Source organism: Sinocyclocheilus grahami, unplaced genomic scaffold (assembly GCF_001515645.1).
Source record: "Sinocyclocheilus grahami isolate Dianchi unplaced genomic scaffold, SAMN03320097.WGS_v1.1 scaffold819.1, whole genome shotgun sequence".
NCBI classification, from domain to species: domain Eukaryota; kingdom Metazoa; phylum Chordata; class Actinopteri; order Cypriniformes; family Cyprinidae; genus Sinocyclocheilus; species Sinocyclocheilus grahami.
Window position 1 is genome coordinate 225,614 of NW_015505998.1, and position 20,926 is coordinate 246,539.

A 20,926-nucleotide genomic window follows, 5' to 3' on the forward strand; every position below is an offset into this window, starting at 1 on the left:
CTTTCTAAAGCTTGTCTATATAAGTCACCACCCAAGTGCTGCATAAATATTTTACTAAATTTGTATTTGTGTTGCACAGAAGCAAGTAAGTCATTAGTTTTGTATAGGGCTTTTTACAATACATTCGAGGAGCTATAAGTTTGATTTATTTAGCATGCAGTGTTGAATCATAAAGAATGTGTATCAAGACAAGATAGGGTCAGCTTTGATTTCATATTGACTGGATGCTAATAAACTATGTTGTTCAAGTTTTGTGTTTTAAGTTTTGGGAGGAAATGAGTATATCGTTGAATTTTCTTGCATCATTTTCTGTTTCTTGAAGTGCAGTGTATCCATCAAATAAATCCAGGCAATCACATGGTACACAGTCTGCATTTGAGACGGGACGCTTGGATATGTCTTGCTTGGTTACCATACTGAAAGGAACGTTTTTCCAAAATGCAGCTTTGATCCATCATTTTTTAAGATTGATGCCATAGGCAAGCAGTGTGTAAATATTGACTGCATATTAATTGAGCCTGTCCAGTGATGTGTCGGAAGACTAATATTCAGTTGAGTTACAGTGCTCGCATATAAGCACTATGTATGTGTCACCAGCTGAATTTATTACATTTTTATTTAAAATATGAGTATATTAGAGACTAATGCAGATATGTTTTCTAAAATACTATAAATTCTAATATTTTGTGGAGCACAGCTGGAGTTCTCATTGACAAGCAGCATGTGGGAGATTCTTGAGTTTGCTGTGTTTAGCTGCTCTCAGTGTTAGTAAAGTGTGTTGTGAATCAGTTAGTTAACTAGAAGTGGCCCGTGGCCCTCCACATGCTCTAATCTTACTCTTCCTATGCAACAGAAAAGTCTTTTTAATTAGTTAGTCATGGTTATTTGTCCATAAGATTATTTTATGTACAGTATCATTCAAAAGGTTGGGGTCAGACAGTTTTTTTCTTTTTGAAAGAAGTCTCTTCTGCTCACCAAGGCTGAATTTATTTGATCAAAAACCGTAATACTGTAGAATATTATTACGATTTAAAATGACTGTTATCTATTTGATTACATGTTAAAATGTAATTTATTTCTGTGATCAAAACTGAATTTTGTCTTCAGTGTCACGTGATCTTCAGAAATCATTCTAATATGCTGATTTGCTGCTCGAGAAACGTTTCTGATTATTGTCAATGTTGAAAACAGTTGTGATGTGTCAATGTTTTTGTGGAAACTGTGATACATTTTTTAGGACTATTTGATGAATAAAACAGCAATTTTTTTAAACAGAAGTCTTTAGTGACATTATAAATGTCACTTTTGTTCAAGTTAATGCATTCTTGCTGAATGCATACTTCATAGATGCAAACTCCTCACCTTTCGGTGAAAGTTCACCTTTTTGGGATCAAAATAGGTCACCTACGAGATTCGTGTCGATCCGATGAGAAAATGTTTGGGGTTTTTTTGGTCACCCGCTTTCAAATGCTCCTGTGTGTATTTGTGTGCACACTCTGGTTTCGAATTACAAAATCAAAAGTTAAATCATTCTAAGATGCTGATTTGCTGCTCGAGAAACGTTTCTGATTATTGTCAATGTTGAAAACAGTTGTGATGTGTCAATGTTTTTGTGGAAACTGATACATTTTTTAGGACTATTTGATGAATAAAACAGCAATTTTTTTAAACAGAAGTCTTTAGTGACATTATAAATGTCACTTTTGTTCAAGTTAATGCATTCTTGCTGAATGCATACTTCATAGATGCAAACTCCTCACCTTTCGGTGAAAGTTCACCTTTTTGGGATCAAAATAGGTCACCTACGAGATTCGTGTCGATCCGATGAGAAAATGTTTGGGGTTTTTTTGGTCACCCGCTTTCAAATGCTCCTGTGTGTATTTGTGTGCACACTCTGGTTTCGAATTACAAAATCAAAAGTTTCTATTTACAACGTGTATTTTGCTGCATTGAGTATTGTAGCCAATCACAGGCATCTCTGTTGAACGCAGTGGCCAATCAGAGGTGTTTACTGTAGGTTAGTCAGAATCCGAATTTTTGTTTTCGCAAGTTTGCGTAGTTCTACACACTCACAGATCTTCCTATTATCACAAGACAAAAAGAAAGCATACACGATGTAAATAAGATATTCATTGTATAGTTAGTTATCGATTATATCAGGAGTTTCCGCGCGAGTAAGCTCGGACAGTTACGCTTTAAAGTCCGCGTGAACCGGAAGTTGCTGCCGACTTTATTTCAGCGAAGTGACGCATTTGTTGTGTTCACTTTTTACCCACGATGAGTTTGCATCCTTTATAAATGTTTATACATTTCACATTTTGGTGTGTTCAATTTTGACACATAATTTTGCTAAACTAGAATTAATATTAAAATACAACACAAAACTATATTCTGTTTTAATCTGAGTAAAATAGACTAAACTGAATGAATATGATGAGATTGATTAAATGTAAAGGACATTTTTGTCAAAACACCGAAAACCCTGACTAAAACCAGAAACTGCAAAGACATCACCATAGCGAGTACATAGCGATGTTTTTTGACGATTCTGAACACTATCATTGTGGCGGCGGGTTGGACACCATCAAGCACCACTTAAGTGTTCTTGTAAATGTACAGATTTTGTTGGATAATAGAGCTTTTAAAAAGAACAGTTCCTGTAATGTGAAGAAATAAGCGTGTGTTCTTGGACCTGTGTGGCATATGGTATGAAAAAAAGGATTGTCACTTTACTCTTTCCTTGGCCAAGACTTCCTGGAGGTCCCATGAAGCCCCCTGCTGTTTTCTGGCCTGTTGAAGGTCTGTCATGTTGGGCTTGGCAGGCGATAACTCACCACTGCTTTCTCATGAATCAGTGTTTCCAAAATTATAGTTGTATCTCGCTTTGCCTTTTCTTTAGGGATATTGCATTTGGTATAGCATTTGTTCGTGATGGTCTTGTAATGTGGTCACATTGACAGAACTGGCATTCATATGCAGATTTGACTTCTTTTAAATGTCTCTGAAATTTAGTGAGCTGCTTCCCTAGACAGCATTTTAAGGCTTCACAGTCATGCGACACAAAGCCTGTTCCGAAAGTTAAGCAACATAATTATGCTGCCTTCTGAGTAGGGGTGTTTCTCCGAGGAACGAGAGGAAGCAGAGGTGCCTCAGGAAAATTAAAATGAGAAAATAATTGAAAAGTATAAAAAATAAGAGACCAAACAACATGTAGGGCAGTCATTTTTCAACAGCAGATAAAGTTTCAGTGGGAGGCAGCATCTCATTTTCCTCCCATGAGCTCACTGCATTCTCTCTGAGGTCCTATAACTTATGTGAATGTGATGGCGGTGCTTCAGGCCAGAAGCTACTTGAGAGGAAGCGATGCTACTATGCTGGGATTTGTCTTTCTGTCAGTGGAGTAATAGTTAATAGTTGGGATAGTTGACCCAAAAATGAAAATTCTGTCATCATTTACTTGCCTGTAAGTTGTTCTAAATCTATATGAGTTTCATTCGTCTCTTAAAGATAAAAGAAGATATTTTGAAGAAATGTTGGTAATCAAACAGTTGCTGCGGGTCCTCATTGACTTCCATAGTGTGGTTACCAAGCATCATTTGTGTAGCAGCCATTGCTACAGTCTCTTAAGAAAGCCCTGTATCGTCTCACCCTTAAGGAATCATAAAAATATGCTAATTTGATACTGTGGTGCTTAATATTAGCACAGTTGAGGTTGGTTGTGCAGCACAAGAGGATTTTTATTGAAGAACAGAATTTATTTGAAATCAGTCGCTGATTTTAATCAGTTTAATGCAGCCTTGAAGAGTTGGGTTTCTTTCAAAGACAGCTTCATTGTGATTCTAAACTTGAACAGTAGAGTAAATAGGAAACACTGGAATAGAGAAAACACAGTTTACATGGATAAAGAAATACTGTTTACATGGATAGCAGGCTTTAGAGCTTTTGGAAGGCATTTATTCATCTTAGCGCAAGTAACAATTTGTGCACTTGCTAATGAATTTGATGGATTTTTTGGCCTGGTACAAGCAATTACGGTTGCACTTGGGTCACTGTTGGAGATGGTAAAATTTCTAATGAATTAAGCTACTAAAATATCTCTGATTGCTGATTGATGGCATCCCAATCACACAGTGTTCCAGATCCCAACATAGTATACAACATTATCAATCTCTGCAGGTAGTGCTGATTATGGAAAAAACACATACTGGACATACACACTAATACACACTAGCGGTGTCATGCTGTTTAACTTTAATTTTTTTGATAAACCTTGGTGTTACCTTTGAGAGCACATGCATTACACATGCTTGACTGTGTTTAATGCAGTCTAGAATAAAGGCGGGCGTACACGGTGCGATTCTGAAGATCAGAACGTCGTGAGCCCTCGCACATGTCACGATTGAGTTTATACGAAAATCGTACGGAGGTAGTCACACACGACACAAATTTACTACGATTTTACAAACTCTGATGTAAGCATTACATTTCGCGCCATTCATAAAAATATGGATTCTGAGGACGAAATAGTTTTCTTTGTGGCAGCTATGGCTTGTGACGTCCAAAAAGACAAACAAAGACGAAGGACATGGCAGAGAGAATGGCTGAAAAGCATGAACTTTCTGTTCTTCATAAACAACTCGAGGGAGTAGGCTATTTCTGAATTTCTGCTCATTTTGCTGGAAATACAACAGGCATATTCATTCATAAAGCTGAACAGCAAATTTGGCACAATTCAGAATAACAAATAAAAACTAGAGCTGTATAATTAAACTTAAATTACTATATAGACTATTTATATACATAATATGTGGTTTTTGTCATCTTCTGATTGGTCAACTTCAGATGGATCGCCAAATCGTCTCGTCTCGTCTCGTTCAGCCGCTCATATGCCACAAATTTAAACCGACAGTGTCCGATTTTTTTTTACATGTTTGAAAATTATCGGGAGGATGGGGGGTGCTCGTAACGTTCTCGGATCGGCCCGTAATTCTTCTCACACGGTACGAGCCGCGACCAAAATACGACACCAAAAATCGCACCGTGTACGCCCGCCTTAAGCCTTTTGCTTCTTTAACTACTGATATTGGGGTAAGACAAATAGGAATTTACTAAATTCCTTCAAAACTGGTAATTGGGGAATATTAATCATATTACAACACTGACCATAAAAAGTGAAAACCAGTTACTGCTCTTTAACTCTAAATAGCTGCCTGAAAGCGAAGATTAACACAAGGTTAGGTAGGTCTAAAAAACAAGTCATTTTAATGACAGGCCTGAGCTGTCAAATTTAATTTCTAATATTTTTTACACATATACTGTAGAAAAACTAATTGATTCAAATGAAAAGCAAGTATTTGTGCACATGTATGAGTTATTAATGACTATATATAATTTAATTATTTTTTCATAAATCACCCTGCAGGCTGAATTTGACTGCTTTAGCAGCCTTGTAATACTTGAGACCTGACTCAGCCCTCTTCTAATCTCGGCCTAGACTCTCTTCTGGTTTCTATCTTTACTTGGACTAAACCCTCCTCTGGTTTTAGTTTTGACTCTGACTCAACCCTCTTGATTTGGACTAGATTATCTTCTTGTCTCAGACTAGACCCTATATTCTGGCCTTTTTCTTGACTTGGACTTGACCCTCTTCTGGTCTTGGTCTCGATTAAGACTCAACCTTCTTCTGGTCTCACTCTTGATTCAGACTCGCCCCTCTTCTGGTCTCAGTCTTGATTTAGACTCGCCCCCTCTTCTGGTCTCAGTCTTGATTTAGACTCGCCCCTCTTCTGGTCTCAGTCTTGATTCAGACTAGCCCCCTCTTCTGGTCTCAGTCTTGATTTAAACTCGCCCCTCTTCTGGTCTCAGTCTTGATTTAGACTCGCCCCTCTTCTGGTCTCAGTCTTGATTTAGACTCGCCCCTCTTCTGGTCTCAGTCTTGACTCTTCTGGGGCCAGTTCCATAAACACAGCCACTATGTTGTTTAGACTGTATCTTTAGAGCTAGTTTGACCAACCAAATTAGACCAAAACTACCTTTTGTAACTGACTTAAAAATGTATGACCAGTCTTGAAGGAAAAAAAAAAAGAGTATTACTTTTTAAGATTTAAAGACTAGGCTAAGCAGGTCTTCTGGTCTAAGTCTCGATTCGGACTCGTTTCTCTTCTGGTCTTGGTCTGGACTCAGACTCAACCCTTATTTGGTGTCTGTCTCAGACTGTCTCTGACTCAGACTGATGAACTGGTCTCAACTACAACATTATGCTTAAGCCAGATACTTGATTTACAGCATAAAATCTATTTTGTAGCTTATTCTGCTGAAAACCGCCTACGTAGGAAGACATTATCTCAGTGACATATAACTAGGGTTGCAAAAAGGTGGAAAATTTCCAGGATTTTTTTGGAATATTCCAGGGATTTTTGGAAAGTTTCCGGAAATTTTCCACCCCTTTGCAACCCTACATATAACACAACCAACCACAGTCTGATTTTTAACTTTTAGGGATGGATTAACCTGACATCGATAAAACTGCAATAACACACTGAAGTAAAGCGTATACTTGTTAATGTCATAAAAACTGATTATTTTACCGACATACTAAACAAACTAATGCATAGTATACAGTGTTTATGGAGATCTACTGTACTGGCTACTGAGCACCCTAACACCTCTTGATATTTTGGGCTGGACTAGAGTCTTCCAATACTTCCACCTCCTTGAATTTAGAATTTTCCCCATGCACATGCATCTTATCGGACAGCTAGCGAGGCAGACACATAGCATCAGCTTTGGCCGTGATTTGCCATCTGGCGACTAATCTTTGCAAAGCTCAGGGATGCTTTCCATTCTGGTGTTCAAACACAACCTTTAAACACACTGCATGGCTCTGAACACCCCTCATCCTGCTCTATGTTAAGTCATGGGCTTTAGAAGAAGAAATTGAAGAAAAGCTGATTTGGGAGGCACAGATGTCTGAAAATAGTAGTGGGGTCTCTTGTGGTAAGTGCGCTAAATGCATAAGAAGTCAGCACGCGCAAAATGCTCCAAGGCTCCCGTGGGCCCCGAGGGGTCCGCTTGTACTGTGGGGGCACTTGTGTTCTGCTTCATTTGGCAGTCTTGGGCCATGTAACATGAGGCTTTGGAGGCTCCCAGCAGTACTGAACGAAAAGCACTTTGTGTTGAGCATTTTGTGTTATCTTTGTGATGTAGGCTCAAGGTTTCCTACTGGTTCTTACATTCTCCTCCTGTAGTGATGATTTGTGGCCTCTGGGATGTAGACGAAATGAAAGTTGGTAGTCCTGTCTTTTATTTTTCACATAACTCTACAGGATGGATTGAGCCTGCTGTTAGCATTATTGTCATGCATTGTTGGAGTTGTTTTATCTCCTGGTTCATTAAAGGAAATATGCAAATGAAGCAACAGTGCAAACACGCCCAAGAAATTAGTGCTGAACGTAAATTGCACAACAAAATTCCTCATCTTGGGTTATGGAGGATGCAGCAGACTAACTTGTCAGACAGTTCGATGTTTCTGTGAGGCTTTCGGTTCTCAGATAGGATGCATTGAAGAAGGTCAGTGAGATCATGTGTGGACAGTCAGTCAGATGTCAGTGTATGGTTTGCAGTGAAGTGCTTCGCTATTAGATGCTCTCTGAACTGTAGTTGTTCATGACAGATGTGTTTGGTTGAATTTTTAATACATAAATTACTTCAGTGTATGAAGTCATTATAAACAAAGCCAAAACATTGAACATATTCTATACAGGTTTTGAACGTTTCCTTGAAATACTTTGGGTTGCTGTTGGGTTTACTGTTGTAAAAAAGAATGAAAGATAAAATGACCTACATTTTTGTCAGCATTTTGTCATGTCATATTCATTCATTTTTGACAATTAAACTCAAAATGCCACAATTTTAGTCCATGAAAATGTAATAGAATTCTAACAAACATTTTCAAAAATGAATAAACATTTACATACGTTTCGTTGTTCGTCAGTAATCTTGTTAACGAAATTAGAAAGAAAGACCAGTTCAGTGGATTTTTCTTTCTTTTTTTTATTTAAATGTGGTTATAAACTGCCATTCAAAGTTTGGGGTTGGTAAGATTTCTTAAAAGAAATCAAGTATTTCATTCAGCAAGGACACGTTTCAAATAAATGCTGTCATTTTGAACTTGCTATTCATCAAAGAATCCTTCATTTATCACGGTTTCCCAAAAAATATGAAGCAGCCACAACTGTTTTCAACATTGATAATAATCAGAAATGTTTCTTGAGCAGCAAATCGGCATATTAGAATGATTTCTGAAGATCATGTGACACTGAAGAAAATTTCATTTTAAAAGATATTCACATAGAAAACAGTTCATATAAATTGTAATAATATATCACAGTATTACTGTTTTTACTGTATTTTTGATCAAATAAATGCAGCCTTGGTAAGCAGATTTTAAAGACATTAAAATAAAAATTAAGGACCCCAAACTTTTTAATGGTAGTGCATGTCAAAGTTATTGTATTCTTTTAAAGAAATGGTTTACCATTAGCTTCTCAGTGCTGTTTTACCTAATTATGCTGCTTTATTTATTGCCTCAATCACCCCTGTAGAACTGGCTCAGCGGATCTGAATCACACTTTCAATCGTGCATTTTTCCAAGCAATTTTGACATTTCGGAACATGGGCGAAACATACCCTAGATTTCAAACACTGAAGAACTGGGCCATATCCAGAGACCTGAACACCTCTGAGCCAAGTATCCACCTAGCATCCACCCAGAACCGAACCTTAGTAATCGCACAGCAATGCTTTTATCATGCACAAGCCACCAGTTTCCTTTACAAAAAAAACTAAGTCAGAATCGCCCTCTAATTCTCCCTGTTATGGGAAGAAAATGTTTTCTCTTGTCTGTTCTGTGTGTTGGATTTAACCAAATGTTCAATATGGCGCTCCAGACGCCGAACAGACCAAATCACAATGAGTCAGAGCCTCTGTCATTCTCTGAAATCTGGCAGAACCACCGTAACATGGCCATTTCAATTCCACATGCTTTGAATTTAACAAAGATATTTGTTCAGAAACATATACAACAGAATAGCATGGCATAACATACAAATACAGCGTTTCAAGTCGATGCGCAGGCTTTCAGGAGAGTTTTAGTCTGCAAATCTTGACGTTTGAAGACATCCTTTGATTTCTCCAAACTCTGTTCACTTCAAACTGGGATCCAGGTCTTTGTATGCTGACTTGTGTCTGAATGACAGCCCTGCTGCAGATTTAGGCTTCATGAAGCTCAAGGCTTGTTGTTTTTGGTTCACACAGGTGTTGATTCACTTATGAAGTCTTTTTGTCGAGGCTTTATATTTGACGTTTAGCAGATCTCTGTACGTCCCTGGTTGAAGACGAGCTTCAACTTACTTTATGCTCACCAAGGCTGCATTTATTTGATCAGTAAAAACAGTAATATTGTGGAATATTATTATAATATAAAATCGCTGTTTTCTATTTGAACATATTTCAAAAATTAATTTATTCCTGTGATGGCAAAGCTGTACCAGGGCTCTGAATAATATTGTAACTGTGTAGTTTTCAAATCATGGAGAATAACCCAGTCAGCACAAACTGATGGAGTAATCCCTTACAACATGCAAATGACAAACCCCTTTCTATTTGTCATTCTGCGGAGCTGTTCCAGTCACTTTCCTCATCTGTATAAAATAATATCATTTTCTGCAAATACCACATATTAAGTCATTATTAAAAATTGCATTTGTTTGTATGTAGTAACAAAATCATTTACGTTGTCATTGGAAACAGAGCAGATGGGAGTGGAAGTGCAGTCTTTAATGCTGACCCTTTCTAAATCTAAAATGATTTAGTGAATCTAAAATGATTCACCTTTGAATCTTATTATGTTCAATTCCTTTTTCATGTAATGTTTCCATTATTCTGTCAGGCCCTGGATTTATAGAAGCTTTCATTACTTTTTGATATGGAATGTGTAAGTCTGGAGAGGCTCTTAAATATAGATGAGCGTTTTATTCCTCAATTTACGTTTGGAAGTTGCCCGCAGAGAGTCGGGCTGCCGGTGTGTCTGCTCTTGCGATAGGAAACTGGGAAATTGGAAAATTGCAAATAAGATGCAGAATTTATAGAGGTTGGTTTTGGAAGATGTCTGCTGTTAAATTGTATCTCTTTCTTTTACTCTCGTCTCTGCCCCAAGAACTCACCTTCATGCTTATATTTAGCCTTTGTTCTTTAAACCATGGATTTTAAGCATGAATGACTTCTTAAATATCTTAGAAGTTTCTTAAACATAATAGACGTAAAATATGATATGATATAAAAAAGATTCAAATTTTCACAGGGTGAAATCCAAGAATCCTCACAATCATGAATTTAGGATGAGGGCGAAGGATTTCACAAGGGGTTTGGTTTGGTTTTGATCTTTAAGTAAGCATTCACTGGTAGTGATGAAATAAACCAGCTCCCAGACATGCTTGTCACTTTTAATGTTGGTGCACCATAGCGTCATAAATCATACATGCATATAAACACATCAGTTGCAGGACTTCATTTGTTTATATGTAGAAATACAGACTGTGTTGCATCAAATGCAAAGTCAAATGAGTCAAAGTCACCCAAGAGGAGCTTCCTAAAGAGATACGAGTGTTGTCATGCTGTAATACATGAGTCTTCTGTCTACATGAGGATGAATCGTTTCAGAAACAAGCCCCTTCAGAGCGGAGTCCGCGGAGAGCTGCAGTGGATTGCGTTTAACTCGTTTGATGTGCGGTTCCACTGGAGATGTTAAGCAGGTCGCTGCCTTATTGAGACGTTAAGTGAGGAGGTGAAGCTTTGATTCAGTCGTAGTGACGTGGATCGGCGGTCCCATCGGAGCGCTGCCATACATCCGAGAGCAGAGAGCGTAATGTGGAGATGTTACCATGGAGACGCGGCTGCGGTCGTGATGGAGAGAGAGTGAGGTGGATTATTTCCAGAGCTGCTCACATACACACCGCTTCTGTTCCTTCAACACGTTCCCTCAGCACACTTAATGGGAACAAATCAAGATGAATCAAATTTTGGCTGATCTTTTCAATTACATGTTTTTTGTGCAATGGAGTCATACTCTAGCATTCAAACTCCCCAGTCCATCCAGAGACCCACACACTAGAGACGGCTTGACATGTGAGTTTGATGGAAAGACATGGGGGAAAATCTGTTATGATGGTGTGGAAAGAGTCGGGCCAGTTTAAATCAAGTGGTAATACAGCAAATTGTATTCCTAAATTGTGAAATTGTCAGGAGATGAGTCGCCTGATGGAACATTATCTTGCATTGTACCATCTCGATTGAAATCGGTGAATCCATGGCATAAACTCCAGTTTCTAGGTTTCTTAACGCTTCTTAACGCGTCTTAGAAGCAACATCACTGTAATTTGTCTACTCCTCCTGACAGCGAAAATGCTTTGCAAAATGACCCAGTCTCAGCCAATCATTTTGAAAATATGAAAATAATACAAACGTGTCAGTCGTTGCCTTGGTAACACAACCGAGCTCAAGTGGAAACATAACTGGAACCGTTCGGCCCAACGGTGGAAAAGCGGCTGTGATAGCAATCCATTTAAAGTTTCAGCTTTCTTGCTTCTTCTTCATGTGTGAGCGTGATTTGAACTCGAATAACATTCCGTAGTCCAGAAACTTTCTTTAGGTAAAGTTTAATAACAAAATGAACTGGAAAAATGTTACATGGTTTCGCTCCAATATTGCATCACAAAAAACGAACGGTCCTTGCCGGAAATGACATCATTGTCAATATGAAATATAATACACATATTAAATGATTTACTTTTATAATTATTTTACAATTGCTTAACACACACAATTATGTATTTATTCCACATCTATATAAACCAATAACATATGGCTCTTACAGCGGCTTTAGTGTGCTGTTGAAAATTATGCTGTGACTGTGAATTTAATATGAGATTCTCGATTTGACACGCTTTTTCTAGAGTTGTTAAAATATATGTAGCTAGTGTTGTGTTGGGATGCTTATTTTCTGAAACAGTCCAATAAATTCATCAAACATACCTTTGGGGATTTTAGACAAGTTAGAGGTGTCCTAGCGCAAACTCTCTTTTGGCATTAAAAGAACTACTGCAAGGTTTACTAAAGGCACGCAATGTAACATTAGCGATGAAAAGGCATAGACGCATTACTGTGGCTGACTTTATTGCATATTGGGTTTAGGGCTGCACTATTAATCGAATGCGATTGTCATGCGCATTTTGTTAGTAAAGCCAGTTCTGTAATCAGCAGGAAATCATCATCTCGTGCTTTCAGATGGAGCAGCATTTACTACACATAGCCGTAGCTCACTGACAAGTTACCCAAAACAATCGCAGACATTTTATTGCACGATTATGAAATCGAAGAAATCGTTTGCGATAATGACAGCTGTTTGCATAGCTTCTCAGTGAACTACGGCTCTGTGAAGTAAACGCTGCTCCATCTGAAAGCATGTGAAAATACCACATTTAATAACATATGTTTACTCCAAACTCACTTCATAACGTTTATCTTCTGTTTATTCAGCTGCAGCGATAGCCATTTTCTGGGTTTCTTCTGCGAGCAATCGCAGACATTTTATTGCATGATTATGAAATAGAAGAAATCGTTTGCGATAATGACAGCTGTTTGCATAGCTTCTCAGTGAACTACGGCTCTGTGAAGTAAACGCTGCTCCATCTGAAAGCATGTGAAAATACCACATTTAATAACATATGTTTACTCCAAACTCACTTCATAACGTTTATCTTCTGTTTATTCAGCTGCAGCGATAGCCATTTTCTGGGTTTCTTCTGCGAGGCGTATTTGGAGTTTCTCTGGCCTTCGGATGGAAATTTACTGCTGATCACAGAACCGTGCTTCACTGAAAGATACGCATGACAATCACAGCTTCTGTCGAATCGCGATCTCGATTCCATTTCGATTTATCGTGCAGCCCTATTTGGGTTACACTTTATTTTAAGGTGTCCTTGTTACACTGTAATTATGCGTATACGTACTTAGTAATATTAATTAACTACATGTACTTACTATATGGTTAGGGTTAGGATTTTTAGGTTAGGGCTGCTTGCATGCAATTATGCATAATTAATTGTTATTATAGTAAGTACGTGTGTTGGTCATTATGGAAGGGAGATGTTGTGTCTGGTTTCTTTAATTTGCGCATTGTCAGTAGATCAGCCGCTGAACTTTCCACTCCCATCGCCGCTTTTATGGGATTGCACCCTCGCGTTAATTTGCCCGTTTAGTAAATCTGGACCCAAAAATTAAAAATGTTTTGTCTTAAGAGCAATCGTAAGAAACAAGTCACTTGTTACTTGCCTTACTCGTGGCTGATTAAAGGGTTAGTTCACCCAAAAATGAAAATTCTGTCATTAATTACTCACCCTCATGTCGTTCCAAACCCGTAAGACCTTCGTTCATCTTCGGAACACAAATTAAGATATTTTTGATGGAATCCGAGAGCTGTCTGACCCTGCATAGACAGCAACGCAACTGAAATGTTCCCAAGTCCAGAAACGTAGCAAGGAGATCTGTAAAATAATCCATGTGACATCAGTGGTTCAACGAAGCTACGAGAATATTTTTGTGCGCAAAAGAAAAAAAAAAAATCAATTTCGGTGTCATTGTTGAGGTCTCCAGCCATCTGATGTGCAGACAGGAAGAGGAAAATAGAGGAGCGGAGAAAGATTCCCATCAGTAATCGGTAGAGAGTGACATCTCCACTGCAGACTACAGTCAGGATCAAAGCACTGTTGTCTAGGAGTTCATTCACTCAAAAGCCTGCCAGTGTCTCTTCTTGAAAATCCTTCAGCGGCCTCCTCAGCATTAGGACTGACTCCCAAAACATGAACTGGCCAGTAATATGCAGGACACATTACATTTAGGCTCATATATGTCATAAATGGCAACTTGTGAATGATTATGTGGTCAGTGAGATATAAATATATGATGAATGTATGAAATGCACACTGTTTTGAAAGCTTGAGAGGCAAATTTGAGCAGAGTTCAGATACAAATGGCTCTACATTTACAGAGAACAACACGAAAAAAATCAATAAAAATAAAATGATGAAAAAGAAGGAAGCAATGAAAGAAAACAAAATAGGCAATAAGATCAAAAAGGAGGAAGAGTGAAAGACAACAAATAACCAAAAGAAGGAACCAAGTGATTGAAAGTACAAGTAAAACAAAATAAAAAAAAAGATTAAATGAGGGGAAGACGTTAATTTGAGAGTGGAATGTGAGTGGAGTAGAAATGCATTTATTTGTGCATTCAGTGACAGATACAAAGTGGCGTATGTATTTGTGCATTAGTGAACTGATTTGTGGTATTTGTCATACATTCATGCGTCTGACGAGTACAAATGCATGCCTTTGTGTGGTTTTGACATTTTTCCACCATTATATATGTGTCATTAAAGCCCAGGCAGCACAAACAATGTTTTTTTCCAGTGTTCACATATCCAGTCAATAATTAAGTATTGCATAATTATATGCATCTTGGGACCATAAACCGGCCTGTCGATCATCCTGTGAACATTAACATTCTGATACTTCTCAGTTCACTTTCTCTATCCTTCATACGTTATTATTATTCAGATATTATACAGTTCTTCCTACCTTCCTTCTGACATTATCCACATTAAAAATGAAGTAGTTTTATTCTCAACCTTTAATAATGTTGCTTTGTATATAGTATTATGTATTTATATCTTCAAAAAATTATTTAATATATTTGTTGGGAAATAAAGAGTCCTCATATAGGTTTTAGTGGTCTGTCAAAACCTTCAGCGCTCATGAATAGATGAAGAATCCTTGTGCATGAGCTGCTTTTGTCAAACACATGATTGTCGGACTCACAACTGGCCACTGTAAGAATTGGACAAGAACCACAGTGATCCACAGCACTAAGTTGATGTATTTCCTCAGCGACCAGCACGGATCAGCTCCAGGCATGACGAAGCAGATATCGTCCTCTTTTGGAAGACCAAACAAAGTAGTTTCGCTTTCACAACGAAACACACAGCGTTGGGCGGTGTTATGCAAATCTTCCCACATCGTGACGTAGACATGTGGGGGCGTGTTAGAACGAGGCGTTTTAGCTAGGCATGGTTGACTCTTAACTTTTATAAAGAATATCTCTTTGGATTTGAGACTTTAGTCTTTGCAACTTTACAGATCTTCTTTATGCTCCAAGAGCTTGTAACACCAAAGAGAAAGGAAAAATTGAAATCGCATCATATGACCCCTTTAAAATCAGTGTCACCACCATTAAGCTTCCAACGACTCTTTCTGTCTTGATTTAAAAACATTTTCTCTAAAAGTTTGAGTTATCAAAGTTCAATAGAGCATAATAATAAACACAATGAGGCTGTAAATGCAGACTGGTGAGTAGATGAGTTTACCTGTTCGGTGTGATGCCGTTTAACAAACCCGACAACCTCTGTATTTAGCCATTTGTTAGCAACCGCCGTTTTCCAGAAAGTAAAAGCTTTTTTTTTTAAAAGGGTGTATTTATGCTGTAGTATAAAACATGAGAATATCTTGAGCTTGTGTTCTACACAGACCTTATTTCTGGCAAAACCCCGTTCATAAAACCCAGTGACTTTAGGATGATGGAGGTTGTTGTCACCACTAGAATTACCTACTGTAACCAAAGCAAAATAAATTAATTTAACCTCTTCCAGAGCCCATATTTACAAAATAGAGACCAAGTAAATCATTTCGGATCCAAAAGCATCCAAATTGTTCTGGTGTTGCTAGAGGAGGAGTACAGTAAGAAGTGCTTGGTACCCACAGTGACGTTCAGTGGTAGTAAAGCTCTTCTATAGGGATGCATGAGTGCTGAAGGTGTGAGAGAGTTGTGCTTTATCAATGCTGGCTTGAATTCACACACCACTGTGTGATGTAATACAAAAACTTGAAACAGAAGATGCTACCCTCCCCTCATTCCCTGCATTATTGGGCATTTTTTCAGCATGACAATGAAGATATTCATTCTCCCAAGGTGAAAATCCTTCAGTGGACATGTATTTCACTCAATCTTAACACTCTTGAGCAGCTGTGGGGGATTCTGTAGAGATGAGCTGAGCAACACTCCCCATTAAAGATCAGAGCATTTAAGGAGGTCATCCTCCAGGAGTTAAACAGCACAGATGTGAAAATTTGTCATGAACTTGTACACTCAGTGCCAAGAAGTGTCAGAGCAGTATACTTTAAGTTCTGGAGGACATACTAAGTACTAGAATATTATACATTTTCTGAATTAAATCTCGGGTGTACTCATTTCTGCAATCCTTCATTTAAACAAAATTGGCTAATTTACTTATCTTACAGAAAATATTGGCATATATTTTGTTGTTTTTATATGTTGTTTTTATAGTATATGTTTAATATGTTTCAATTTTGCCATCTTTCCATGAATTATATTAATTATATTAGTGATCATTTAGAAAATGATCCGTGGACCCCTAGTGGTCCTTGAAGTAAGGCCAGGGGGGTCCGTATAAAGTATGAATTTTTGTATAAATTTGTAAAAATTTCCCATGAAAGAAAAATCCAATATAGTTGATAATATGGCCAAATACTGGACAAGTCAGCTAACTTGAATTATACTTGACTGCATTTGGTCCTCACAAAAACACAAATGATACATAGATGAGTCAATTTTGTTCTGGGGGTCCTTGAGGATGGTTCTGAATTGGACTGGGGTCCGGTAAGCCAAAAGGTTGAGATTCACTGTACTAGACAGACTTAAGCTGTTGCGGCGCAGACACGGTGTTACTCACCTTTTGAGAAGAAACAAAGCAACCTCGGTGTCCAATCGCAAGCCTTCCGCTCCTTGAATTCTCTCCAGCGCTGGAAAACTGATCCGATATTTACACAGGTTTACTTATAGCCTTAAGCCTTCGTTTGTTCCGCAGACACATTTTTTTTATTTTTTTTATTTATTTTTTTTTTATCCGCCATCTCTATCTTTCTGTTGCTCGGCTCGGCTAATGTCCGTCCCGTCCCGTGCACTGAACTCTCTCTCCTCCACATCATGAGTAGACACGCCCCCTACTGCTGATTGGCTACAAGTTTGTTTTGCTATTCGGCCCGAATCAGTTTTCTAAAGCGTTTTGAAAAATCGCTTACCCCACCTTTAAATGAAAAAAAGCAAATGAAAAAGAAGAAACTAGGGCTGTCGCGATTTGTCGATTTTATTCGACTATTCGATTTTTTAAAACCCTCGACTTCAGGGAAAACTCTTATTTAGTGAATATGTTCCCTAATCTAAAGTGTTACTAATTTTTCTCATAGCATATCCAGTAACACTCGCAAGTGCATCATATTTTGGAAGCTAAATGCGTTGCAAATGTTTCATGTAACCTGAAATTATTCATGAGCATTTAAAGGGCCATTTCACCCCAAAATGAAAATTGTCGTCGGTTACTCGCCTTCATGTTGTTCCAAACACATAAGACTTCTGTTCATCTTCAAAACAAAAAGAACTAATTTTTGATATATATCCATATAGCCCCATATAAACATTCATCAACACACAAACATCAAATGAACACATCAGATGTGGTAATCAGAAGCTCAAATGTAATTGCTTGACTTGCAAGGTCGAACCTCATTGGTTCTTGCAGAAGCTCAAAGTGCTTGTGTGACACGCAAAACCAAGCCTTATTGGTTTAAGCTTCCATTTGCCATATTAGATGTGCTCTGTGTGGTTATATGTGAATAAAGTCTAAATGAAATCTCTTCATCATATAAAGTGATCGTGTCTCTTTGGAAGACTTTGATCAAACCGCTCTATTCATATGGATTACTCTTGCGATCTCTTAATGAACTTTTTCAGCTGTCAAAGTTTTGGTGTAATGAACTGATGTCGCTCTGGTTTCATTAAAACATCTTCATTTGCATTTCTAAGATGAACGGAAGTCTCACGAGTTAATACGTGTCATTTTTTGGGTGAACTATCCCTTTAAGGCTCATAGAACAAGCCATTCCACCAAATCCAAATCTCTTCAGCATTTCAAAAAGATAGGCCCAAGCACTTATGTGCATCCGCTGATAGCAGAGCCGTGTCAGACATCCCTCTTTGGCGCTGAACAATATCCAGTCCATCTGGTCATTCCCTGTTAGGTAAAGAATTAGAGTCTGTACACAGTTGTTCTGCAACCTAGTGAGCTTTGTCTTGAGTTTTGGTCCAAAGCAACAGGAAACTTAACTTTGCTGCCTCCTAAGACAGCTTTATTTTGCCAAATTGTAAGGCAGCACTGTATGTATCCTTTGTAGTGAATGCAATCTGATGTCGCGTGACTTGAAATCCAATGAGCTTTTTGCATATGTATAACCATAGAAGCATAGAGTATGCCGCTAGCAACATCAAGGTCATGGGTTTGATCCCCAGGGATCATACATAATGGCAAAAAGTGTGCAGTGATGCTTTGGACAAATGCATAAATGTAAAATGTCCATTTCAAATTAGATGCTGCCTATCTAGGCAAGAGACAGTAGCTGGGTTTTCATCCTAAATGTTTCGCATTTAGCCTTTCTGCGAATTCAAAAATACAAAACATCAGGCATTTCCATGTCAGGGGTCCTGAAATAGTGGACTGTGGTCTGGATTTTTATCAGGTAGGGATGCACCGGAATGAAAATTCTTGGCCGAAGCCGAACAAAATTAAACACTGGGCCAAAGGCCGAATACCGAACACGGTTTTTCACGTAAAAATTCATAAAAATGTTACTGAGCAGCTGACGAGTAACACAGTTTCAGCGCAGATTTCCCTCGCGCTGTGGACTTTGAACCTTGAACCCTGCCGCCGCGAGCTCGTGCAGCGCTCTTTGAACACGTGCAATTCCTGCGTGTATTAGAAAACATGACATTCTGCAGTTTATTTAATTGTTTTAAGGGCATTTCACGATTTTAATCATCATACAGTGACCAGCAACAACCACCCGTCCTCTTCTCATCGAAGACATGCGATGCAGCACTAAACAGTCTCTCGCTGTCGGTGCTTGTAATGATTTTTGCCTCTTTCTCAGAAAGCTTTAAATGTTTCCACACTGCTGTCATGTTTGCTGCATTAGCGCGCGCCTCTATTTGATCGCGTCACGTCTTTGTTCGGTACAATTTATTCGTTTTCGCTTATTCGGTTATTAATTTTGGTTGCCGAACATTCGGTGCATCCCTATTACCAGGCTGTGAGACCTAATGAATTGACCAATGAGCATATCGGCAGCCAAATGGTAAAAAAACACATTATTGTGTATGTGAATAATGTCACTTTAATGCACATATTCTAATATAACTAATGTAAAACTCTAGATAAGCCACCTTTGCCAAGTGCATTAGCCTAAATGTTTATGCAAGTTTATTTACATTTCAGGTATTTCCCTTCAGGATTTCTTGCACACTTTTTAAAATGTGCATCAAACTAGTTGGATGGAAATCAGGCTGAAGCAGCTCACTTGGGTTTGGAACAAAACTTATACCTTCGTATCTACATAAAAAAGCCATCAGAGTGAATGTTCCTACAATTCTGGTTTTGGCAATATTAGGGCTTTTCATTGAGGTGCGAGGAACACCATGTTTCTTGCAGATCTCAAAAAAGACTGCCGTTTAATTTGCCAGGCACAAGCAATCCTTCTGCTTTATCCTCATGCTCATAAAAAGTTTATTTTAGTTTCTGTAACTTTTATCAGCTCTATTTGCCGACAACTTATTATATTGTTCTATAAAAAGTTTCTTATGGGGGCATCTGCTGCACAGCCATTTATATGGTGAGGAATGTAATTTTTTTCTGTTCAGTTTTGCTCTACAAACGTGTCGTGGTTTGTTGGGACTGCTTGTAAGCCTTGAATCCTCTCTTTTTATACAAAGAAAACTTTCTGTTGTGTTAATCTGAATGTCTTTGTGGCAGGTGCAGTTTTCCTGAAGGAGACTGGCTTATCTCATAGACGATACTGCGAGTGACATAATTGCCTGCACTATTTATGTGAATATTTAGGAAAGAAAAGAAGCCGAATAATTCCGTTGTCATAGTGATAAAAATAATGAAAAATACAGACTCATGGCTGGCAAATTTTCTCAGTCGGACCTTGCAAAGTGGTACGTTTGCAGTGTGTCAAATCTAAATCGCTCCCATTATAATGAATGAAGCTGTCTACTCTAAAACACACACAGAGAGAAAGTCAGGGAAGTGACAGCTGTGTTTACAGAGAGTTTATAATAACCCCTCCACACACCAACACATCACACATCTCCTTTGCTATTAATGACATTTTCAGCAAAATGCCAAGGAGTCACATTTATATTGAAGAAGCACAATGTTGCGCACACACACACACACACTAAAGAAGCTAAACTAAGCCAGTTTTGATCTTTCTATCTTTGATGTGTGCCAGGTTACTTCAGCACCTGAGCTGCTCTTACACACACACTATGTCGCACATTATGTTATAATAATGCACATTATGTTATGTCGCAGCACATCCAACAGCCATCAGGTGCTACAATATCTTTGATGTCTGAAAAGGAAACACACATGTACTGACTAACAGAGTGCAGATCACAACAGACATTTATTCAGAGGCGATTGAGTTCTTTTATTACCTTGTTTATTAGGAGGCAGACAACTTTCCATTCGGCTAACACCAGCCAGGCTTGAATAATGTTGACTAAAGGCCAAACGAAGATTTAGGCATGGTTTTCATTCACCTCAGTTCCCCATGGACAAATTCAAGTCCTGCCTTACACTGTTTTGTCATTGAATATCCTGTTATTCGCCACATTAGGGAAGTAACATGGGTTGCAAATGGCGTCTCGTGTTGACTTTAATACTCAATGTCACAGGATGTT